The 20526-nt window shown below is 41.9% G+C and overlaps 1 long non-coding RNA gene across 4 annotated transcripts; it reads right to left on the minus strand.

Moving 5' to 3' along the window:
• Window positions 1-840: 840 nt before the first annotated feature.
• LOC123588498 lies at window positions 841-20422 on the minus strand. Of its 4 annotated transcripts, none has more exons than XR_006707883.1 (3): window positions 20108-20422; window positions 18591-18683; window positions 841-1938 (listed from the first exon to the last, which is right to left on the minus strand). It is a non-coding gene; the product is annotated as an uncharacterized LOC123588498 (long non-coding RNA). The 4 variants fall into 4 exon arrangements; XR_006707882.1 differs by having other exon boundaries at window positions 18591-18713; XR_006707885.1 differs by lacking the exon at window positions 841-1938 and adding an exon at window positions 11649-12258.
• Window positions 20423-20526: the final 104 nt, after the last annotated feature.

The raw sequence follows: 20526 nt of genomic DNA on the forward strand, positions 1-20526 counted from the left end.
CCCTGTCTTGTGCTTCTGTGCACAGAATCAGATAAATCAGTACCAGTTTAGTTTACCTGGTAAATTGAGAACACTTTTTATTTTCGTCATAGGAAGTACAGATGTTGGCTTTTAGTTTTTGAAGACAGGCCTAGTCCACCATTTCAACTGAGCTGGAATGTCAGTAGTCCTCAGCCCATCTCAGATCTACCTACCAAGGCTCTTTTGTTAAAGTCCTGGGAATCTGCATTTATAGCAAGCGTCCCAGGAGCACCTGGGTGGCTCAGTCGGTTGAGCATCTGACTTCGGCTCAGTCATGATCTCACAGTTCGTGGTTCAAGCCACGCGTCAGGCTCTGTGCTGACAGCTCGGAGCCTGGAGCCTGCTTCAGATTCTCTGTCTCCCTCTCTCTCTCTGTCCCTCCTCTGCTCATGCACTATCTCTTTCTCTCTCTCTTAAAAATAAATAAACATTGGGGCGCCTGGGTGGCGCAGTCGGTTAAGCGTCCGACTTCAGCCAGGTCACGATCTCGCCGTCCGTGAGTTCGAGCCCCGCGTCGGGCTCTGGGCTGATGGCTCAGAGCCTGGAGCCTGTTTCCGATTCTGTGTCTCCCTCTCTCTCTGCCCCTCCCCCGTTCATGCTCTGTCTCTCTCTGTTCCAAAAATAAATAAACGTTGAAAAAAAAAAATAATAAATAAATAAATAAATAAACATTAAAAAACTTTAAAAAAAAGTTTATAACAAGCATCCCATGTGATATAATGTATCCAGTCAGGCAAGTATGAATAGAGTTAACAAATAGTGACACCCATGGAGCTTAGATATTGCTCTTATGAACCCAGGGAGCAGTGTCTCCAAAACTTCACTCAAGTGTTACCTTTATTCACAATTTTGTCCAGTTATTTTATAATTGGTAACAGTGTATGCTTACAATTTTCTGTAAAGTGAGTCACTATTTTTACAAAAGTAAATTCATTTTAAAAGAGAAATTTGCTTTATTAGTTCAAATGAGAAACAGACATCTTGCCACAATGAGATGATGAATGTAAAAGTAAACATCATTTTTTTAAAAATGCTATGAAATTCTACCTAGACATTAGTACCTGCTGAAGCACTGAATCTGTGGCAGCATTTGGTGAAAAGACAACATCAGCAAACGCCAAAGAGGTGTTACAGACTTGGGAGCACCACGTGGAGACTCTCTCCTTGATGAGATGATTGAGAGGGACAGAACGGAGAATAACTTCCTCACTGAGTGATTCAGTCCCATTGAATGTTGCCTAAGCACCACCTAAAGTCATTTCCCAGTGAATCACGGCACACACTTTAGCAGAACTGCAATAAAGTCCTCTCCCGAAAGTCTACTGACTCTGGATTTGCAAAAACAAAACAAAACAAAACAAAAAAACAAACACACACAAGAACAAAAACAAAAGCAAAGGCCTGTACTATTTGGGACACTGGTAAGCATAGTACACGTGGTCCATGAGTCTCCAGGACCTCCCTCAGATGTCACTCTCAAAGGGTGAGGGTGTCACCAATTTGGATTAGGACCCAACTACCCACTCACTGCGGTTTGTGACCTTGGGCAAGTCTCCAGAAACCTTCCTTTCTACAACATAAAATGACACTATACTTGTTCAAGCCAAGATGAAATAAAATGATGTTTGAAAAGCCTTAACACAGAGGATGACGCATGGTTGATGTTCAATAAATGGCAGCTTTTAAAAATTACTAAGACTTCATATTTTTAACCGTTTTTGATAGAACTCTTTGTAGAACACTATTCTACTTCCTAAATGCAGTGTAACTTGATGACTCAAGGTGATCATCTTGAATGTCTCTGCAGTCATTTTATTGTCATTGGATGCATTTCTAACACTTTCCCATATTCCTCTTCTTGTTTGGCCATTCCACATATGCAGTGGGTTGACAAGCCAAAGGTCCTCAGACAGAGACCTGATTAAAACACAGCGAAATTACACGGGTAGCCAATAAAAATGCAAAAAAGATACTCTAATGGTAATCAGAAAAATACAAATTTATGCAATGAGATATTTTTGGCCCATCAGCATAACAAATTTTAAAGAGTGCAGTTATCTAAGGTTGGTGAGAATATGGCAGATAAGCACTTTCATATACCAAGAGTGGTGATGTCAATACAACTCTTCTGGAGGGCATATATCCTTTGGCCTGGCAATTCTATTTCTAAAAATCTGTGCAACAGAATCTCTTCCTTATGGACCCAGGATTGGATGTGCAAAACCCCTAGTGGTGGTGAGGATGGGGAGAAGTTATAACCCCGGTGCACTGCTGCAGAAAACAGTATAGCGGCTCCTCAAAAAATTAAACGTAGAATTACCACGCGATCCAGCAATTTCACTTTTGGTTATACACCCAAAAGAATCGAAAGCAAGGACTCAAACAGACATCTGTACCTGCATGTATCATAGCAACATTATGCATGATAGCCAAGAGGGGAAATAACCCAAGTGTCCGCTGATGGATGAATAACAAAATAGTGCGATGGAGTGTTATTTGGCCGTGAAAAAGAATAAAGTTTGGAGAGATGCTACAACATGGGTGAAAACATTATGTTAAGTTTATTGAACTTAGTCAGACATAAAATGACAAACACCACTTATATGATATACCCATCACAGTCAAATTCATAGAAGCAGAAAGTAGAATTGTGGCTGCCCATGGCTGGGGGAGTGGGCCATGGGGAGTTAGTGTTTAAGGGGGATGGAGTCTCAGTGTGGGAAGATGAAAAGTTCTGGAGAAGGATGGTGATGGTCACACAGCAATGGGAATGTGCTACATGCCACTCAACTAAACATGGTTAAAATGGTAAATCTTATGTTAAGTATATTTTACCACAATTTTATTTTTTGTAAGTAATCTCTATATCCAACCTGGGGCTCAAACTCCTAACCCTGAGATCAAGAGTCCCATGCTCTACTGACTGAGCCAGTCAGACACACCTACCACGGTTAAATAAAACAATGCAGAGCTAAACAAAAAAAGTGTCACTTGTGAACAGAACTTTGATGTCCTGGCGACTTCCTTCTTCTTATTTCACATTCAAGACTATGTGTAATAAGGGGACAGAGGATATCACAGATCTGGCCTCAAAGTAAGCAGAATGTTACTGAGTTTGCCTTTTTTTTTCATTCTCTTTCTCCTATTCATCTTCATGCCCATAAAAATACTGATAGAAAACCGCTGATGTTTATTAAATAATTAGTAATTAAACAATTAGGCATTGTGATGTCTACTCTTCACAAAATTTACAGATTATGAAGATTCAGTAAGATAATATGTACAAAATGCTCAGCACAGTTCCTTAATTGTTATGGTTCTGATTTTTATCTCAATTAATTCTCAAATCATTCCTATGACATAGGTATTATTGATAACCACATTGTATGGCAATAAAAATCAAGGTTCAGAGAAGTTAAGTGATTTATCTAAGGTCACATAGCACATGGCAGAGTTAAGGCTAAAAAGCAAACTGTCAGACCCCAAAGTCTATGTTCTTGACCACTATTCTGAGAATATTTTCTCAAGTCTTCATTTTTATGAGAAGATTCTAACTGTTTCTAAAAGTGCACCAAAGCAAGTTTTAATTAATGTTTTAAATTTCAAAATATCTTTTTTTTTTTAATATAACTTATTGTCAAGTTGGCTAACATACAGTGTATACAGTGTGCTCTTAGTTTTGGGGGTAGATTCCCGTGATTCATCACTTATATACAACACTCAGTGCTCATCCCATCAAGTACCCTCCTCAATGCCCATCTTCCCCTCTCCCCCCCGCCCCCCCGCCACCCATCAACCCTCAGTTTGTTCTCTATATTTAAAGGGTCTCTTATGGTTTGCCTCCCTCTCTGTTTGAAACTATTTTTCCCCTTCTCTTCCCCCATGGTCTTCTGTTAAGTTTCTCAAGTTCCAAATGTGAGTGAAAACGTATATCTGTCTTTCTCTGACTGACTTATTATTATAGTCTAATATAGTATATATTGCTATCTTCAATATCTAATGATTTATTCAAAATAATATAGTTGAAAAGCACATAATTTAAAAGAACCCCTCTATCCTACCCTTCCCCATCTTAGTTTTCATGTCCTATTCTCCAGAGGCAACCATCCCCAAACCTTAAACATTTTTCCCTGGTACTTATTACCATCCTTCTAAATAAGAAACTTAAACTACTATTTCTTGATTTATCAATTTTAGAATGTCTATCGGTTCATTTCCCCCACACTAACACCACTCCTTACTTGGCCTCTCCTATCTCTCCAACATCATTACACAGCAATTTGGGGGTAGCAAATGTTTATATTATGACCATATAAATATTGTTTTCTACCAAACCAAGTAGATGCTCTATGAGCATGCTTCCTCTCTTATAAAACCCTTTGCTTTTCCTAGAGTTAATTATTGACTTGGTTTTTTTATTTCTCTGGTTTTCTAAGTATTGTTTCTAAGTAATTTTCCAAGGGCTCCAACATTTCTGTCATAAGTTTATCAACAATATGTTCTCTACATTCAAAGAATCAGTTCCGTGTTTTTCCAAGATCTCTCAGATTTTGTTTTCTTACTCCAATCAGGACACGTTATTCTCTAGGGCCTAGTGCACAGCTGTCATTTTGAATCATCCCTTTGCCATTGTCCTCTGAATTTCCTTTGCCTCTTCCTCACTTTGAATCTCTTCTTCCTTAGAGTCTTATCTCACTCTTTCTTATTTTACTCACATTTTGTTGGAGTACATTTCCAAAAGTTTATTGAAAGAGGGTAAATGGGAGATAGTTTTTTTACGTCCTTGCATGTCTGAAAATATCTTTGCTCTGTTACTCTGGTGACAGCTTGGCTGGGTATAAAATTCTAGATGGAAAGCTGGTGACTGCTCTCCCCTCAGGTGTGGCACATCTATATCTAATACATAGATTTTTTATTCCTTTATGTTGTTTTATTTTTTTTAATTAAAAAAAATTTTTTAAGTAATCTCTACACCCAATGTGGGGCTCAAACTTACAACCTTGAGATCAAGAGTCGTATGTTCTACTGATGGGGCTGGCAAGATGCCCCAATATATTTTTTAAGTAAGTTCTATGCCAAATGTGGAGCCTGAACTCATGACCCCAAGATCAAGAGCAATGTGCTCTACTGACTGAGCCAGCAAAGTGCCCCTCCTTCTTGTTGTTTTAGTGGGGTTTCTGGAAGAAGCAAAGACAAAAGTAGAGTATTAGTTTACCATGTTTACCAGAAATCCCCCCAACAACTCTTTGTCTTCCAGTATTTGTTGAAATCTCTTATCCACTATTGTCTCTTCTCCCACTCTCTTTGTCCTTGTGAGTTAGTACTTTCTCATCCCTTTATTGTCTTTCAGTCAGATTTTGGGAGGAAGAGGAAATAAAGGTGTCTCCCAATATACTGGCTTTAACTGGAAATTTCACAATGGTTTATTAAATAAAACTCAAATGTCTTGAATCAGGTAATAAAATATCCATACATATGAACAGAGGGTGAGCCCTCCAAAGGATGAATTTTGTGCCCTCTTTTGCATCTGAGGAGACAAGACCACTTTATACTTTCCTATGAGATCTCTACTCCTCAGCTCAACTTGGCTAGCACCTAAACACTGCAAATTACTTCCCGCACACATAAAATTACAAATGCAATTATACTTGGCTTTCCTATTTACAACATGAGCAGGTTATGTTATCCCCAGATCTAAATAAGATTTTTTTAATGTTTACTTATTTTTGAGAGAGAGAGAGTCCAAGTCAGGGAGGAGCAGAGAGAGGGAGACACAGAATCCAAAGCAGGTTCCAGGCTCTGAGCTGTCAGCACAGAGTCTGACATGGGACTTGAACTAACAAACTGCAAGATCATGACCTGAGCCAAAGTCAGACACTTAACTGAACCACCCAGGTGCCCCTCTAACTCAGATTTTTGCTTTTATTTCTATTTCATTTATGTTATGTTACGTTACCTTATGTTATGTTATGTTATGTTATGTTATGTTATGTTATGTTATGTTATGTTATGTTATGTTACATTATGCTACATTATGTTATTTTATGTTTTAAGAAAGGGACAGAAGAGCAGTGAAACACACTGGTGAAAGAATTATGGATGAAATACTACTATTCTCTATTTTTAAAGAAATTTAAAAGTTTTAAAAAATCCAGACAGTTAAATAGTGACCTACAATCTCAAAGATATAGTTCTTCCCTGTCAGATGGGTTTCTGATACAGGTTGATTTTCCTGGAAGTAGAATACCGAAACAGAGTTTGAAGTACAACAGTTAGGACTCAACATCTGTGAAAACAAGTGGAAGGAAGCATGTGGGATAATTGGAAATATAAAAGCTGGTCTCTTCCTTAGCTCCTGACACAGGGCTCCTGAAACCCTTGTAAATTCCTAAGCTATGAGAGCTCCGGGAGCATCTTTTGATCCAAAGAGGCGACTCTGTGTAGCCTCCCAGATGGGTTCCTGGATGGGGGCTGGTCACTAGAAAGACCAAGCCAGGATTAGAAGCTTGGAATTTTCAGCCCCACTCCCTGTTCTCTAGAGAGGGCAGAGGGGCTAGAAATGGAGTTAATAATTAAGCATGCTACATGAGGAAGCGTCCATAAAATCCCACTATTCTGGGGTTTGGAAAGCTTACAGTTTGGTGTGCACATCCACATGCTGGGAGTCTGACACACCCCAGCTCCTCAAGGACAGAAGCTCCTGCACTCAGGACACTCCCAGACCTCGCCCTATGTATCTCTCCATCTGCCTGCTCATCTGTATCCTTTATCACGTCCTTTCATAAGCTGGTAAATGTAAGTAACTATTTTCCTGAGTTCTGTGAGATGCTCTAGCAAATTAATTGAACCTGAGAAGGGGATTGCAAGAACTCTGATTTACAGCCAGTCAGTCAGAAGTATAGGTGACGAGCTGGACTTGTAGCAGGCATCTTGGGTGGCGGTTGAGGGGGCAGTCTGGCAAGACTGAGCGCTGAACCCGTGGGATGTGATGCTATCTGCATATAGTGTCAGAATTGAGTTGAATTGTAGGACACCCAGCTGGTGTTGCAGAATTGCTTGGTGCGGGGAAAACCCCCATGTATCTGGTGTCAGAAGTGTTGTGAGTGTGGTAGTATGAGAGTAAAGGAGAAACACAGGAGGGAGAACTGTTTTTTTTTTTTTTTTTTTTTTTTTTCTAAACAAAGCAGAACTGGGCAGAGAGAAAAGCCCAACCATGGTGCACATCCAACAAAGCCTCCGCCAAACCCACAGGAAGCTCTGTGGCAATGATTGCCTGTCAGAGTTTCTGAGTTGAGCCAAAGTAACAGGCTTGCACAGCCCCATCCTACTCTTGCCTCCCTCAGTCACCCGGTGTGAGCTGCCCCAAAAAGGACATGACCTTGGATGAACAGCTCTCCGCAGCTAAGGCGGAAGCCAAAGGAGCCGACAGCAGAGGCCATCTCTTGATTGTGTTCCCGGCAACGGGACAGCAAGTCTTTCCTTGAATACGGTCTGGGCAGCCCATCTCTTTGTCCGTCATTACTGTATGAGTCTCCTATGGCTGCTGTAACAAATTAGCATAAAGATAGTGGCTCAAAGCAACACAAATTATCTTACAATTCTGGAGGTCAGGAGTCCAAAATCATCTTGTTGGGCTAAAGTCAAGGTATTGGCTCTAGGGGAGAATCCATTGCTTTGCCTTTCCCATCTTCTAAAGACTGTTCACAATTCTTGACCTGTGACCTCCGGCCAGCAACACAGCACTCCAACCTCTGCTTCCACCGCCATACCTTTCTCTGATTTCCCTGCCTCCCTCTTTCACTTATAAAGACTCTCATGATGACACAGGACCCACTGGATAACCCAGAATAATCTCTGCATCTCAAGATCCTTAACTTAATCCCATCTGCAAAGACTCTTTTGCCATGGAAGGTAACATATTCTCAGGATCCAGGGATTAGGCTATGAACATCTTTGGGGGACCATTATTCTCCCTACCAAAGTTACCAAAGAGATATTCTAGAGTAACTGGCAAGAGTAGCACCAAGCAGATACACTCATCTGAGCCCTACATTTGTCTACAGTAATATCTCATGTGAACCGAGAGCTTACTCTGTCCCAAGGACTGTGCTAAGTGCACAACATGAATATCTCATTTCTGTCTCTCAACATTCTGAGGTGGGCACTATTATCATAATCTTTATTTTGCAGATAAGGAAGTGGAGGACCAAAGAGGTTAAGCTGTTTATGTTTGGTCAAACCGCTGGTCAGTGGAAGAATCCTAATTTAAACCCCAGTCTGCCTAACTCCAAAGCTGGTAGGTACCCTTGACCATGTCTTTCTAATCCTCCTTTGCTTGTTGCTAAGGTTAGGACTTTAAGCTGCTAGACACAACCGCCTCCCCTCACCCTACATGCCAGCTCAGGGTGGCACACGACAAAGGCTTGATAAATATGTGAACTGAACTCCCCAAAATGTAATCTCTGGCCAGTTTCTGCATAACCTTTAGGGCATTCCCAAATTCCCATATTCTTATTCTCACATCCAATAAACTTTTATTGGGCATTTACATGCCAGGGACTGGGGAAATTCAAAGATGAATAAAACATGTGGCTTATTTCCAGGAAGCTCACTTTCCAGTGAGGGAGTCATGATTTTGACCTTGGAGCAATTTTGAGTTTTCCTCCTTTTTCATTCCTTTAGACAATCAGCAGTGAATTTGAAAACAGGAAGCATCGTTGTTATTGTTTTCAACACCTATCCACAATAGGAGCCTGAAGAATAAGAAGAGGGGGCTGGAAGTTTTTGAGCTTTTCTTTCATATTAATATATATTTTTTACTGCACACACACATGTATGCAGGGATGACTTTAGGTTTTATTTCTCTTTGTAAAAATGGAAGTGTGTTCTATATATTATTCTTATGCTTGTCTTTGCATTTAGGAATGCACAGTGGATGTATTTCCAAGCTTACATCCTCTTAACTGTTTTATTCCCCCACTGATGCTTATCAAAATAGTTCAAGTATTTTCCCCCAAAACTTGGAGGATAAGAACTTCCTTTTGTTGTGGTTACAACAACCTTGAGGAATGATGGGTCTACCTTTTTCTAAACCATCTAGCCCCTCATCCCCAGAAAGGTCTTTTCCAAAGCCTAAATTTGACGGGTCTTTTCTCTCCCAAATTTCCCCAGTGCCTGCAGGATAAATCCAAATCTGAACTGGTTGGCCTAGCATATAATGATATTCAGAATATGGCCCCTAGAGCTATTCAGCCTCACATGGTGACTCTACACATACACCTTACGCCCCCACTGGTTTTTTCATTCCACCTTAGTGGCCTTCTTGCAGACTCTCAAAGGCACCAGCCTATCTTGAATCCAGGCCTTCCAACATCCTCTCCTCTCTGCTTAGACAGCTTCCTCTACTCCCTCCATCAGGATAAATTCTACTCATCCTTTGGATTTCTGCTGAAGCATCATTTCCTTAGGGTTTTCCTAGGCCCCTCCTAGCCTGGGTCTTTGTTTTCTTCCCTTCATCCTGGGTACATGCATCACGCTAGAAATTAATTTAAATGTCTGTTTTGCCTGCAATTCTCTCTGCCCCTCTGGAGAGTCTGTCTCCTTCACCTGCTGAACACTCCCCACGCCCCCATTCCAGGCCCTGCACAATTGGTGGCACATTGCAGATATTGATAAATGTTTGCTAAATGAGTGACAATGGATGACTCATGGGGAAACTTTACTGCTTCTGGTTAATATACAATGCGTAGGTGCAGTCTCATGTTGAATATTTGGTTCCACTGACAATGATAAAGGGAAAAATCGCTTACCAAGGTGAAGGCACCCTAGTTTCTTTTTCAAAACTACTGTAAGAGTCGTTCTTTTCTCGTGTTTATTCATTTATTTGTGGCTTTAATCATTGTCAACCAATGTATTTTAAATGGGTCTTTAATAAACCAATTATCTGAACTGTTTGGGATCTGATCTTGTTGTTGGTTGTTTCTGTTGACTCTCGCTCATGGTGGACTGTTTCCTTGTGTGTTTTGTAATTTTGAACAAATAGATCTTTGTTTATGGGCATCTGGTACATCTAGGCTGAAGGTTTGTCCTTTCAGAGTTTGTTTAGCTCATTTACCCATTGTATAAATTTGAACTCTAAACCTATGTTAGTATAGTCCTGTTGTGATGAATTCAGAGGGGGCATTTCTTTCCTACTCAGGGTCCAGAAAAAAAAGAGATAAGCTTCCTTATTATCTATGTTGGCTGGATGAGTTTTTCTAGTCCCTCCACCCTTTCCCTAAGGGTGTAGCTCTTTGAGGGTCCTTGTCTATGTGGAGGCCACAGTTCCATCCCCCGAGTCTTGTTCCCTGTCCTTTGGGACTTTTACAACCGAAACTCCTCCCCAGCTCCATGAAGATAATCCTTACCAGTTTGGTTTTCACCCTCTGTTTTGCTGACTCCTAAAGATTATCCCCTTTTTTCTGGTGTCATTATATTTTATCCAGCATTATCTAGACGACTATCAAATGTGGGAAAAGTTTTTACATGATCTAATCCAAAATATTAACCAAAAATGGAAACCCAGTAGACTAGTTTATAGATCTTTCCTTCATTCTGTGTGCATGCGTCTGGTTTTCTAAAAACTCACTTTGTTCTCTTCTTATTTTCTGTATATTTACCACTTTTCTCCTATCCTCTTCCTACATTTACAACAGTTACATTACAGAACAAAATGCCTTATGCTAATAATGTCTTATGTATAAACTAGACTTTTCTTCCCTTTAGTATTTGGCTCCTTTTACTGGTTCTTTTTCACCTCCTTTCCTGACTATCCTTTTATGTAATTTTCTAGTGAACAGGCACCAAATATAGCTAGTATCTGATCCATATGTCACCTGCTAATTTAAATGTTCTTTTCTTAAAAAAAAAATCTATCCCAATTTTGCAGATAAAAAAAAAAATCTCGAGGTCGACAAAACTGCTAGCAATGTTTCCACACACACCATTGTCAAAAGGCTGGCAAATTTGGTAACGTGAGGTGGCCAAGTTTTTAAAAATTCAGTACTAGTATTGCAAGTCATATTTATAATTTGAATAACAATTCTGACTCGCTTAAAGCATGTTCTAGCCCTAGATAAATTGCTTTTGGTCTTAGGTCCAGGTATACGTGCACACAAGTATTTCTATTAATATACGTGTGTGTCGGGTGTGCTCTATAGAGATAACATTTGCAGCCTCAGAGTGCTTAGTAGAGGGCCCAGTTTGTAATGCTGTTTTTCATTATTCCCACCTTCCTTGGAATTTTGCATTTACATAACACCAAGTGAAAATGAAGTGAGTATCAAAGTAACTACTCTTGTCATTGCTATGGTCAAGGTTACACATTAGCTAACTTACAAACAAATCCCTCTCGGTGACAGAAATATTAGCAACTGAGATAGTTTATAAACACAGCCACAAACTTTTTCAAAAGGACTTTTAAAAAATTCCCTTAGTTATGACAGCTTTGGCTAATGAATATTCTACTAGCCTTTTCCTTTCAGCCTCCGAAATGTTTTAAGATTTAGTAAACCCCAATTTTAAGGATTTAGAAAGTTGTCGCTGTGCGGTTATCTACTGGGATGTAACAGACAGACCACATCTAAATGTGATGGCTTAAAATAACAACCATTTTATTTGCTCATGAGTGTGTGGGTCAGGAATTAGGGCCGGGCACAGAGGGACAGTTCTTCTGTGTTCCATGTGGTGTTAGCTGGGGTGGGCTCACGAGGGGCTGAAAGACCCACGATGGCCTCACTCACAGGGCTGGCGCTTTAGCCGAAATGGCTTGAACAACTGGGGACTGCATAGGACAGCTGGGCCTCTTTTCTTGTGGTGTTGGCTGGACTCCCTCATGTCTCCGGGGCCTTCTGGCTGTCAGCTGAGTTCCTGGAGTCCCCTCCCATTGGCTTCTTTCTCCAGCAGGAATCCCTGGACTTCTTGACACAGCAGATGGTATTCCCTCTAGCTAAAGTGTAAACTTCCAGGCCTCAGCTTGGAAGTTCCGGGATAGTATTGCCACCATGTTCTCGTGGTCAAAGCAAGTCAAAGGCCAGCCTTCGAGAAGTGAGGAAATAGACTCCATCTCTTGAGAGGAGGAGCTTCATGCACCCATAGGGATGGGAGGAATGGCCAGCAACCATCTTTGCAGACAATCTACCACGGTCACTTTATTTATGTGTTTGTAAATAATTGGCATCCATTTTGTTTATACAGTTGCTACAAATCAAAGGAGAAGTGAATTAACTATAGCTCAATAATAGTATTGGGATAGTTTATAGTACTTGGACTAAAGATGTCAAGGTATTTTTCCAATATAAATATACTTAGGGCACGGTTTGAATGTCACTGTTATTTTTTCAGCGCTCACAATTTCAGGTGAGAAGCTCTCATTTGGTTAACAGTAAAACTTAAGCTAACGTCACCTAGTCCTCAGAATCTGGGGGGTTACCTTTAGTTCATAACTTCTGTGTGCACCTTCTCCCTGGCGGTCACACAGGAGTACAGGGAGACGTGAATAAAGGATCTTGTTTTCTTGTTCTCATAACACCATATTGCAGGCTTGGACCAACTTTCTAATCCCACTAATTGTTTTTTAAGGAAATAACACGATTTTGATTTTGCAAATTTTATCACACCAAGTTCTCCACAATTGGGTACACCAAGATCTTACCATTGAAACCCTTCCTGGTGTTGAGCAGATGGATAATTTTGAAATATGTACGTATGGAATTAAGTTCCATGACTATCCAAATACGCCAACCATTTCCATGGCATTTGGAATTATGCAATGGAAAATGTTTCCAGTGATGCCCTTTTATGTGTTAATTTTGTGAAATTTATTCTCAATTATAATTTCAAATCACCTGAGAAACAGAAGAAAATTAGACGTTGTATCAAAACCAAGAACTTATTTGAATTTAGCATTAACAAAACATTTTAAATTAATTAATTGGCACAAACTGAAGATAACCCATGTTTAACAAGCCAGTTCTGGTTGACATTTGCCAAAATATGACATACTGAGCATGTTGTTTTTGTCCAACATCCCTTAAATTTAAGAACAAAATTAAAGCAGAGGGCACAAAATCAGTCACTCCCATGAGATTCGTGAAAATTTAATTAGATACCCCTTTAAGAAAGAAATTTGCTTTCCTTAAATTTTTTTCAAATCTGTACCTTTAAATGGCCTTTAAATGTTATGACTTTTTCAAGACACGACTGTCCAATCCTCATATTAATGAACATGCCAGATATTTTAATTTCCTGCACATCTGCCAAGTATTTTCAGTTTGGAACACGACTGAATTCTAAGGTGCCTCCCTTTAAAAAAAATACACTTTCTCTTAAGTTGAAAGAAGTTTTTAAAATATATTTTGAACCCTATATCTTCGAAACACTTAAAATATCTTCAGGCTTAAAACTTCTCCTCCACGTTGACTTGGGGCAAGCCTGGCTCTTCAATTTTCAGTACTGCTCTCTCGTTTGATTTTTTGGCACTGCATGTATTTGAAGTAAATGCATTTGTCTTATCACATTGCCATTGAACTTGGGCCAAATGCTTTGAAAGAGTGGGTTTAGGGGGATTGGAGGAACAGGACAAAATGTCTATAAATAGCAGTTCTTTGTGTAGCATCTACTGTATAATAAAGTGTTGTGTAACTCTGCCATGCAACGTAAGTAATGACAGTAATTTGCATTTTCTTATTACTATTCATCCTCGAATTGAATCTACGGTCTTTTGCCAATATTAAGGTCTATTTCTCACATCCTTACATCCCCCAGGGTCCCTGCTATGACGAGAGAGGGGAGATAAACAGTCCCCTCATTCTGCACACAGATTGTGCGACAGGTACGCACCAACTGCTTTTGGCCTCTGCGTTTCCATCTCATAGACCCAAAGGCGGTGTGGTCCATGGGCGGACCAGCACCAAACAGAGCCAGCATAATGTAACTACACTGCCAGCCCCTCCTTATTAACTAACGTCTGTTCCTCTTTTTGTAATCATGATGACCCCAGAGATTCTAGCCCAGGGCAATTAGGCGGGTCTCAAACTTGAGAGAATCAGGAAAGACTCCAGAAGAAGAAATATTTTTAAAACTTCACCAGCCTGAAGGGCCTGTTACAAAATAATGTATGTGACAAAATAATGTGACTGGGAAATTAACTGGACTTAACTTTCTACTGTAGACTCATCACAGAAGACTAAGGGTTTTTGTTTTTGTTTTTTTTCTTCCCCCCCACCCCCACCCCCACCCCGAGCAGTTAAGCCTCAGAGTCCTGGGGGTAGGTTTTGGGTTTGCCTGGCTCAGGGGAGCTTGGATGCCTAGGAACTTTGGGATTGGGAGTTGAATTATCAAAATGTGAGGAGGTGGGAGTGTTACTTGAGAGAGCAGAGTTCTGACTCCCTGAATTCCACGCTAGAGATGCAGAACGGTGGCAGTGAGGAGCACAATGGTGGGAGAGAGATACATTATGTGGTATCTGGGGCTTCTCGGCGAAAATCTGCACACCAGCTGCTTGGAGACCTGGTTAAAATGCAACTCTGATTCAGGAGCTCTGGAGTGGGTCCAGAGACCCTGCATTTCTAACAAATTCCCAAAAAGTGTTGCTACTGTTGGTTCCGGGACCTCGCTTTGAGTTAGTAGGCGAGGAGGAGAAGGTGGGAGAATTTTGAAGGAGGGGTACAGGGAAGCCTGAACCTCAAATCTGTGGCAAGGAGCATCTATTCCGATAGACTGCAGAAAAAAATAAACACTAGAAAGCCCTCACTCAAATTTCCTGGCCTCTTTCCCCACAACCTCCTAGGCTTTTAGAATGATCCCAGGAAAGTCAAGGAACCCAACAACTCCAACCGAATGCGTTTCCAAACTCCCTTGACTTGAGGCAGAAACAGTGGAGGAACTTGTGCCAGGTTATATTTAATTAGAAAAAATTCAGAAACGTGAAATTTTTTGAGCCCATGGAGCAAACTCATATGAATCACCCTTTCAATCTCAAAGAGAATCAGATTTAGGAATCGATAAATAACCATTCCTTAGTTACTCAATTAACACATGTTAGGGGGTGATGAGTGGTTTTCCTAAACCCTGATGTGGGGCGTTTGGGGGCTTCTGACAAGAGAAACTCATTGAAGGGAACAAGTGCCCCCAAAAGATCTGAGGATTCACATTCCTCATCAGTCGATGATTTTGCCGTGGTCACCAAAGAAGACGGCCCTTCCTCTACACACACTCTTCAACAGCCCTTGGGAGATCTTTCCCTCCTTCAAGTCCTTGCTCTTCATTTAAACATGATTTCACCAGTATAAACATGTTCAGAAGAAAGACCCAGTTTGATTTTCTTCTGCCAGCATCTTCCAAAGATAGCCTCGCAGCCCATTCTCTCATAAGAACAAATCTTAAAAATAAACTAAGGCAGTAAGTACTGTGTCCAAAGCCAAGTTTGTTCCAAAGCTGAGAGTAATAAAATCCAGGGCTCCCTTTCCCTAATTCAATTTTAAGAGCAAATGCCTTTCGTTGCTAATTTTGTTTGTAACTTCTGATCCTGCCATCTCTAGGAGCTGCTCTTTTACAAAGCACTCCCACATCTGGTTCTGATTACATAAGAAAAGGGTTCTGTTGTTGTTGTTGTTTGTTTTGTCTTTTATTTTTTAAATACTTATTTATTTTTGAGAGGGAGAGAGACAGAGACAGAGACAGACAGAGCACAAGCAGGGGAGGGGCAGAGAGAGATAGACACAGTATCAGAAGCAGGCTCCAGGCTCCCTGCTGGCAGCACAGAGCCCCGCCAGGGGCTCAAACGAACGCACCAACCTCAAGATCATGACCTGAGCCGAAGTCGGACACGCAACCGACTGAGCCACCCAGGTGTCCCTACCTAAGAAAAGTTTGTGGCTATGCTCATCAACGTCATAATTCACAGGGAGATACCAGTATGACTTACCCTTAATCCTCCCAGAATGTCTACAATCTAGGCATAGCGTAAGGAGTGACTGCATCTTTTGCCTGATCATCTGTCCACAAGAAATAAAAAGTCATAAAGTAATCCAACATTTTTGCTTGACCAGGTGTCTTTTTTTTTTTTTTTTTTTTTAATTAGTTGCCTGGGCGCCTGGGTGGCTCAGTCGGTTAAGCCGTTAAGCGTCCGACTTCGGCTCAGGTCATGATCTCCCCATTTGTGAGTGGGAGCCCCGCGACCCGCTCTGTGCTGACAGCTCAGAGCCTGGAGCCTGCTTCCGATTCTGTGTGTCCCTCTCTTTCTGCCCCTCCCATGCCCATGCTCTGTCTCTCTTGTCTCTCAATAATAAATAAACGTTAAAAAAAAAAAAAAGAAATTTAATTAGTTGCCCATGTTTACAGTAATTTCACATAAACATCTAAATTTCTGATTTCCCTAAAAAAATCAGAAGTGCTGGCAACATTTGGAGGCCGTCCCTCGTGGCCAAATACTGGCAGAGTGGACGTTTGTGTGGACGTTTATGATCTGTTGGCCACCGGTATCTGCACCCTTCCCCTATATTCAAGGATGTCCTCAGTTTACAAGTCCTGGTGGGAGGCGGGGTCATTTCCCGACATTCAAGCTACATACCAGGGATTCATTAGCATGTGACCTGGGCCTGGACAATTACGCATGTCTCCCCCAGGCTTTTAATGGGGCGCTAGCTTTAGTTAGCATCCAGTGCAGGAGACAATTGGTGAATTCTCTCTGACAGCAGAATTGGTGAAAGCGACATCCAGTTTCTAGCGGCAGCGGGGGTAGTAGCCTCCGAAGGTCCGCAGTAGCTGCACTTTCCTTACTGGCTTGGTTCCGTGGCCTACTTTTGACCTTGGTTTCAGTTCCTTGGGCCGTCTTTGCCCCATTTGCGAAGTCGGGGTCTCCAGTCTTGTGACTGATGGTGAGCCATCCAGTACTTCCCTCCTACAGTCCTTTCCTGCTTAAATCTTTCATCTACAAACTCTGCCACCCTAGACGCAGGCCGTAGTTAACTCCCAGGCTGCTTAGAGACATGTGAGTTTGTAATTTTGGTCTTTATCTCTTTCTCTTTAAAGCTAAAGATCACCCAGGGCAAGGATCCACAAAGTTCAAACGGGGAAAATTTTCCCACAGGGACCTCTTCCCACCCCCACCCCCTGCCACGTTGCCATTTTCCCTTACATCTCATTGGGCAGAACTGGGTCACATGCTCACCTTTACGCCAATCAGGGGACGAAGATTGCTGTGATTGGTTTAGGATAGGCCCTAGTTCAACTTTGGCTGTTAGAACCACCTCGGAAGCTTTTTAAAATGCCAATCCCTGGTGTCACCCCACACCGAGGCCAAATTTAATGGGTCTGGCTGGACTTCAGGTACTGGAATTTTGTAAAATCTTCAGATGCTTTTAATGCCATCCTTGTCTCTAGTCCAGCCCCCTACCCCTGCCCATTTTACAAATGCCAAGACTGAGGTCCAAAGGCATTAAGTAACTTGCCCAAAGTTACTATACCTTCAATTAATAACAAAAACAAACACAAACACACTCACAACATTAAATGGACACCTTTGTTCTTCCAGCGTACGCACGTGAGTGGCATTCTCTTTCTTAGAAAGTGAAGTGATCAGATGTTCAGGAACTGAAAAGCAGTAGAGGGGAGGGCAGTGGTTCTCAAACTTGAGTGCATCAGAATTCCCTGGAGGGCCTGTTACAACACAGATGGCTGGGCCCACCCCCAGAGTTGCACATTCAGTGGGTTTGGGTGGGGAGAAGAATAATTACCATTTCTAACAAGTTCCCAGGGGGATGCTGCTGCTGGTCCCAGGACCATACAAGCTTAGCAGCTAAGAGTTCGGGCTATAGAATCACACTGTCCTGGCAAGATCCAGTTGTGCCCCTTATACCGAGCCACAAAACCTACTAAACTTTTGGGCAAGTGACTCAACACGTCTATGAAATGGGGCCAACGGTAGTTGCTTTGGCTTATCACAACAACTGAGTGGGTATGATAAATGTAAAGCACTTAGAACACTGTCTGGCCCATAGTAACTGTCTAATGGATAGTAGCTATTATCATTCATTCATTCATTCATTCATGGAACAATGATTAATTGAGTGCTTCCTTTGAGGCATGCACAATTCTAGGCACCAGGAATACAGTGCTGAATAAATCAAAGCGTTGCCTCCCAATGAGCTTACGATCCACCGGGGAGGCACACAATACTTGACCTCATAACTATATAATATTACTCAGAAGAATTCTGCATTCCAAGCAAACTGAACAACAGTGCACACAGCGTTTTATGAGAACTCAGTCCAGTCTCATTCATGTCTTCCAGCTCGAGATGGTAGCATCATTTTTCTAATGCAAAGGCCCCTTAGCAGAATGGCTAACTATGTGTAATTTATATCTATATTTATGTAGATTTAAAAAACATATATGACATCATATGTACTATTTATATATTATATATTACATCGATAACATTTAGAGTCAATATTATATATTTTTATGTTTTTATGTTCCATATTTTTATACTCATATTTATATTTTATATACCACAGGGGTAGGCTTACGTGATTCTGGAGGCCAAGAAGTCCCACGATCTGCTGTCTTCCAGCTGAAAACCCAGGAAAGCTGGTGGTATAATTCAGTCTGAATCCAAAGGCCTGAAAATCAAGAGCGCCGATGTCTGAGGGCTAGAGAAGATGGATGTCCCAGCTCAAAAGAGAGCAAATTCACCCTTCCTCTGCCTTTTTGTTCCATTCAGGGCCCCAGTGGATTGCGGGATACCAACCCGCACTGGTGAGGTAATCTTCTTTACTCAGTCCACCCGTTCAAATGCCAATGTCTTTCAGAAATGCCCTCAGAGACACACCCCCCAAAATAATATTTTACCACCTTTCTGGGCGTCCAGACTCCAGTCACGTAACCCATAAAATGAACCCTCACAGGCATACTCAGACCAGCCAATTCTTGAGGAGGTTTGGCTTGAGAGGAAGCTTTTGAAACAAGAACAGGGTGGGTGGAGAGTGTGCTAGAAGGGAAGGAGAGAGTAAGGTGGCAATGTACTGGATGCTTTACATGTGTTCCTTAATCCTCACAGACACCTTTGGAGTAGAGATTATTGGACAAGGAGAGAAGCAAGCTGGCCAAAGCTCAGTGGCGGAGTGAACACGAAGGAACTGAACAAAGTTAAGAGTTGGCTGGGGACGAAGCAGAGAATATGGGCACTGTCATATCACAAGCCACATCTGACCAGATTCAGATGAATCCCCAGGCAGGCGCTAGAGTAAAGCATAACTGCCATCATGTATTTGCCCCAGTGTCCCTCTACTGTGTTCCTAGAGCAGGTGTCAGTGATGTAATAAGGTGGAAGGAGTGGCTACTTCTGAATCAGAACACTTCTGGGGCCCCTGGGTGGCTCAGTCGGTTGGGCGTCCCGCTTCCGCTCAGGTCATGTTCTCACGGTTCGCGGTTCGAGCCCCTGGTGGGCTCTGGGCTGACAGCTCAGAGCCTGGAGGCTGCTTCTGATTCTGTGTCTCCCTCTTTCTGGCCCTCCCCCGCTCACGCTCTCACTCTCTCTCTCAAGAATAAACAATAAAAATAAATAAATTAAAAAAAAAAAAAAAAGAACACTTCTGACTCCAGGCCAGCCTCATCTTGTCTCCATATTGTCTTTCTCAAACGTTAATAAACAAAACAACCAAACAAACAAAACCACTTATTATGGATGTAATACATACTCATTGCTGGGAAATACAGATCAGCAGGAGAGAAGAAAATAAAAGTGATCTATAATCACCTGTCAGAAAAAACAAAAACAAAAAAACAATACGCACCCCCCCCCCCCCCAACTAAAATTTTAGTACTGATTCTCTGATCTTCAGATCAGGGACCCTGCCCTCTGTGCTTAATAACTAGCCCTTTCTAGGTACACATATTCACCTAGCTGGAAGTTTATTTCTTGTTTTCACTGTGGACTTGTTTCTGGAGCTTGGTTCTCTAGATTTTGTTGGGCGAGGGACATGGATTTGGGCGGTAGATTGGAAATGTATGTGTTTGGAGTCGTTTATCAATTCAAAGTACTCACCTCCCAGCTTTGGGGCCAAAAGGTATTTCAAGCCTTTTTTCCTAGGGCATCTATATTCAAGAACTGGCCCCATCATTTGGGGTTGTTTTTTCCTCCGGATTTTTTTTTTTTTTTTTTTTTAGCGCCGGCGGCTTTCTGTTCCTTTGAACGGTAGGTGTTTGAACTTTGGTGGTGGCTGGAATTGGCACTGACCGTGAGACTTTAGTTTGTAACGTTGACTGGCGGCTGCAAGGGGTGGCCCTGCCTCTCCAGCTCCCCCACATCCCGGGGCTCAGGAAGCCCAGCCGCACCGGCTAGAGAGCAGCGCCGGTCTAAAAGGGCGGACCCGGAGGGAGGCTGGCAGCCGGCGCCTACCGGTAACGTGGTAACCGGCGCCTTGGCAACGGAGAGGGGGCGGGACTCAGGGAGGAAGTCGGAAG

The sequence above is a fragment of the Leopardus geoffroyi genome, chromosome D3, assembly GCF_018350155.1.
Source record: "Leopardus geoffroyi isolate Oge1 chromosome D3, O.geoffroyi_Oge1_pat1.0, whole genome shotgun sequence".
In the NCBI taxonomy this organism is placed as follows: domain Eukaryota; kingdom Metazoa; phylum Chordata; class Mammalia; order Carnivora; family Felidae; genus Leopardus; species Leopardus geoffroyi.